Source organism: Camelina sativa, chromosome 19 (assembly GCF_000633955.1).
Source record: "Camelina sativa cultivar DH55 chromosome 19, Cs, whole genome shotgun sequence".
Taxonomy (NCBI): domain Eukaryota; kingdom Viridiplantae; phylum Streptophyta; class Magnoliopsida; order Brassicales; family Brassicaceae; genus Camelina; species Camelina sativa.
In genome coordinates, this window is record NC_025703.1 from 1,165,486 (window position 1) to 1,171,546 (window position 6,061).

The window sequence follows — 6,061 nt, forward strand, 5'->3', positions numbered from 1 at the left end:
AAAAGGATAAGGGGAGAGGGGGTCCCCTTGTCTAATGCCTCTTTCTGGTTTGATATGACCAAAAGGTGAACCATTGATCATGACCGAGTAACTCACCGATTCTACAGTGGCCATGATCCATGTTATCCATTTCTCGCTAAAACCAAAGAGCTGAAGAGTTGATCTCAGGAAGTCCCATTCAACACGGTCATAAGCTTTGCTAACATCAGTTTTGACCGCCATATACGATTTAGACACTCTCTTTCGGGTTTTAAGAGAATGCATGACTTCGTGGGCTAACATGACATTATCTTGAATTAGTCGTCCCGAAATGAAAGCTGCTTGTGCATCAGATATTATCCCATTCAAGTGTTTTTTAAGCCGACATACTAAGCACTTTGAAATGATTTTATACATAACATTGCATAGTGCTATAGGTCGATAATCTGAAAATGTGATTGGATTGTCTATCTTTGCTATCAAACATATATTGGTATGGTTCAATTGTTGCGGCATTGATGCTGTGTCAAAGAATTGTTGTATTTCTTTTACAACATCCGTACCAACTATATCCCAGCATGTTCTATAAAAACGCGCTGTTATGCCATCAGGACCAGGAGCTCTGTCCTCACCTATTTGACACACTGCTTCATAGATTTCATGAGCATCGAAGGGTCGAGTAAGATCAACATTCATATCCGAAGTAACTTTTGATTGAAAATCAGAGCACATCTTTTGTTACTTGGTGACCACTGGTGGAAAATATATTATGAAAAAAATCTTGAGCATGTGCTCCTATTGCTTTATTACCATATAATATATTTCCATCTGTATCCTGGATTGAGTTTATTTGATTTTTCGTGAATCGTATATTAGCACAGGCTTGAAAAAAACTTGTATTTCGATCTCCTTCCAACATCCATTGATTTCTGCTTTGCTGCTGCCAATGTTTCTCTTCATCCAAATATGCCTTTGTGAGCTCATCTTGTAAGGTTGGGATATGCCTTCGAATACAAGGATTTAAGCTTTCCATAGCTGTATTAAGTTGAGATTGTAAAGCCTTTATTCGAGATTGGGAATTCAGTTGATTTTCATGTTTTAGTATTGCCATTGCTTTCCTGCAAGAGGCAATTCGACTCGAAATTGGGATATTCTCTTCTCGAGTGTGTATGTCCCAGCCTTGTTTAACCGCTTCTTTAAATCCATCAATGTCGCATAAACGTTTATCAAAGAAGAAGGCTCGTCTTCTATATGAGGATCCGATATTAAAATTTGTTAGTAGTGGTTTATGATCGGATCCTGTAAAGTCCAAGAATTCCACTTCAGCATAAGGAAAAGCAGCTCCCCATGGACCGTTTTGAAAAGCTCTATCTAAACAACATTTAACGGTATGGGAATGTCTTTCTCCTACCGAAGAGAACCTATCACCTCTGTGTCGAATATCTTCGAAATCACAACTTGTCACCATGTGATTGAAGTCACGGAAAGTCCAATCAGGCCTGATTGGACAACCAAGTTTTTCTGAGTTGTTAAGAATTTCATTAAAATCTCCTATGAGTAGCCAAGGATCATGGCGATGGTAGGATATATTTTCCAGTCTCTCCCAAAGAAGATATCTTTCATTTTGAACTGGGTGACCATACACACAAGACAAATAAAAGCTTATGTTATTAATGTTTACAGAGACATCAATGAGGCGCTCATCCATTGAAATTGGACTGAGTGCTACATTCTGTTTCCACATCAAAGCTAAGCCTCCACTCCTTCCATGAGGGGGCTGGATAAGTATATTAGCAAATCCTAGAGCATTCTTAAGTTTATATAATACATCACACTGATTAAGAGTTTCAATATGAAAGAGAATATCACACTTAGTAATACGACATAGGCTAGTGAGTCGTGATTGTGTTAAAGGTGGACCTATGCCTTGGCAATTCCAGGAGAGGACTCTCATATTGCATCTGGGGGTACTGGGCCCCCCGCGCCTCCGTCGAATCGTTGGTTGACTGAGAAAGATCCAAAAGAATCTGTAGTCTTACTCTTCTTCTTGAATTGGCTCAGGACCGCCAATTCATTTGCTGCCTCTGCTTTGTTGAAAGCGTCCTCAAAAGATAGTCTTTTGCGCTTCATGAAGACAAACTCAGAGAGGGCGTTGTCAGAAGATGCCTCAAAAAGACTCTCGTAACAATTAGAAGCACGAACGTTGGTCTTCTGTTTAGCCTGAAAGTAGCGTATCTTTTCTGCATTTAGATCCGCATCAGGAAACACAAACGGCACCCTTGATGTACCTCTGAAGCCCTTATCTGTTTGAGTCGTGTTACCAGTTGGTGGTGGCATCTGGATCCCCGGTATAAGAGTAGCAAGGTCGATAGACGGCATGTTATTGTCTCCAGTCGAATGATTGTCATCATCACTACTATCACCCGAGTCTCCTTGAAGATCATCATCAAAGTTCAGAGTACACTCCTTGATGTCATGTTTTAGAGAACCACATTTGCTACAAAAGTTCCTCAATCTCTCATTACGAAACTTAACGATAGTGTTCTCACCAACAATGAATTGAAGTTTTTTTTGAAAACGGAGAGGATCCTCTATATTCCAGGCAATCCTAACTCTAACCGCTCCTACTTGGTTAGTGTTTTCATCATAGTCAACCTCAGTAACAAATCTTAAACGATTCCCAACCCATCTAACCATAGCATTTGTTAAATAGAGTGTCGGAATATCTTGGATTTGGACCCATAAAGGGATTATCTTCATTTCTCCATCGGTTATATTTGGATACCAACGACGAGTCGTAAGCATCCAGTCATTTGAATGACCAAGGTCCACGGTTAAGCACCAGATTGAGATATTCTTCTGTTTGGAAATGGAATTGAACACGACCATCATCAATTAACCGCCCAACACAACCATCAACAAATCCCCAGACTCGAGGCAATTGGCGTATGAGTGCACGAAGATTCTGCTTCCGGGGATTCACAAGGGTCACCACCAAAGAGAAGCGATTAATGTTCGCAGCCCGTTTACAGAATTCCGGTGGGAGAGGTATTGGAAGATCATCTATACCCAGATCGAGATCTTGAACAGATTTTCGGAGATAATCACTCATTGTGAGGGTTAGGGGAAGATGGATAAGACCAGAGGGGAAAGGATTGGGAAATTGTGTAGAAAAGGATTGTTTAAATAGACATCGCCATGGCGGTTTCTTGTAGCGATTGAAACCCGAATTTTCAGGGAAGACATAACTATCGTTACATAACGATAGAGTACAACCGCCAACTGAAACGCGCAAAAAGAAAGCAACATTTTTGTTGGTCGGAAAGACACTCCTAGTCGGAGAAGAAGACCGGTGAAGCCGGAAAGGTGAATCGCGAAAAAAATTGCCTCTGCAGAGAGACGCCATTTAATCTTTATTATTTGTAGTTATCATTTTCTCCATTTATGAATTCTATTTCTATTGTAATATGTTTTATGTTTTGTATGTTTGAAAATTAATTAAAATGCAATATTTTCTAATTTTATTAAATCTTAAATGTTTACACATTTATACCACTTCTATTCTATTTAAAAATTTTAAATTTTAAAAAACAATATTTTCAAAAATAAGAGACTCAAAATAAGAACCTACCAAAGAAAAAATTTTATCTAAAAAATTATGTGTTCTTATATTTAAAAAAACACACAATTAATTCATATAAAATTTAACAACCCCTACTTAGAGACTACCAATAAACTTGGTCTAAGGCACTAAGTTATTATTATGATAGTGAATAAATTGATATAGGAAAACGTTTAGATCTTATTTGAATATTTCGTAAAAATACAGGGTTCTCTTTGCAAATTTTTCCTAAATTTTAAGATTTTGATTTCTCTGCAATTTTGAAGAAAAAAATAAAAACTCGATCCCGGGAGCAATTTTGAGACAAACAAAAATGGTGTTGAATAGTCGATTGGTGGAGACGACGGTGAATCTATCGGCGGATCTCTGGGCAATATGTTGCCTGTAACCCGGAGAGACTTCCTCGCGCCACCGTGCTCAATTTTATCTTCTGCGTACCTATCCTCCAACTCTGCTTCCTCGCTTCCTCTCTCGGATCGTACCTCTGCTTCGTTCCCGGCGCCGGAGTCGATCGCCGAACTCATTCCGATTAATTTCCCGGCGTAGTTTCCACGTATATTCTCTTAAATTTCGACTTTTATTTTGTAATTTTTTGTTTTTGTTTTTGATTGTTTATGTAAACCGAAAAGAACATCAAAATTTAACAACCAGAATAAACCGGTAAAATTTTAAAAAGACACAAAACCAAATCGGGTAGTGATGAATCATTGTGTTGTCTGTCGCCAACGGAGAGAAAGAAGAAAGAATAGAGAGGGGTCAACGACAAGAATAAAAGGAAGTCAACAAAGTGTTGTGTTTTGTCTAATGGGCCACTAAGTTTGTTCAAGGCCCAATTAAATAGTTATGTTGTGTTTGTAGTTAAAGGAGAAATATGAGATAGTTTATAGAATTGTCGTAAAAATTTAATTTTTAATTAGAAAAAGAAGCTTTAACGATAGTTAATTAATGGAAGTGTATTTGAAGAAATAAATTTTTATGAAATAATTAATTTGTTTTATATAGAATGAGTATTTTACAATATTTTATTTTTTAAGATTAATAATTGACTGATAAGATATTTATATATAATTTTACAAAATAATATAGATGCATTTACAAAAGTACCTTTTATTCTATACTATTTTGCAAAAATACGCTCACTAATTTTATTTTACCAAACAAAAATAAGCTCATGTTAGTTGTCTATTTTCAAATGACTAAATTTTAATCCCTAATCTTTCAATACTAAACCTACCTCTTCAAAACTATATACTAAATGTAAAACAAAGAATCTAAACCTAAAAAAAAAACAAAAATCCTAAAAAATTAATTTAACATATTTTGAAATAGTGTTAAAAAGTACAAAAATGAGAATTGTCTTAAAGGGAGTTCAAGATTTCAAAAGGCTTATGCCACATGATTCATATACGATTTGAGGCCATTTTCTCCTGAGCAATGATCACCTTTTCAACGCCATGAACAACGAAGTAACCACCTTCGTCATATGTGCATTCTCCAGCCTTTATCAAATTTTCACCAGATTTGCCATTCAATGCGCATTTTTCGAGTGGATCATAATGGGAACCTAAGAAACAAAGGCGGTGTTAGTTTGATTATCAGACGTCTCAATAAGAAGTGTGCAAACTGTTGAACAAAAAGATAGAAACTAACATGAGTGTGAATCTGCAAAGCTGGGGTATCACGAATAATAAATTGCAAAGACTTTGTAATAAACGTATTAAATGGGTCCAGGTGATGGCGAACATGGCTGTTGTTCTTAAAGTAAGTAGAGATAACAGAGAACGCATCATCTTCGCCAAAATCGTTGTCTGATATTACTAATGCATAGCAAAATGGAAGCAGAGATCAAACCAAAGAAACAAAATTTGAAAGTCTATCCACTTGTAGTTTTTGCACTTTCTTAGGCAACAACGGTGCTGTTCATTTGGTCGCTGCAAGCAGCTGTGACTGCGATAGACGCGAGTTAAGCTGTTCGTTTGATCGCTGTCGATAGTTGTGGTATGACGCAGCGGCAGACGCAGCATTCTGCGGTTAAATTTTTTGGACGCATATTGAATTCAACATCAACGACTTAAAAATTGCGATATATGAGATAAATGATAAATATACCTTTGTTTTCTTCAAAAATTTACAAAACAACTAACGCTAAATTAAGTAGTTTCCTTTCTCCAATTATTATATATCATTATGTCCCAAACGATATTAATTTATAAAAAGGAATGTTTTGTTGATACGAAAAAATATCCTTATTTATTATACACGTTCCAAAGCATGAGTTTTTCTTCTTTTTATGGTTAAAAATATTTATTCTTTCTTTAACGACTGGGATATATACGCTAGGAAAATTGTAAGAATTTCATTCAAAATCATGGTAATAACTTGCTGGTTAAATGTTAAAAATATATATAACTTGAATTGTTGAATTACTCTTTTGCAGTGACTCTGTTTTTTTTTTTTTTT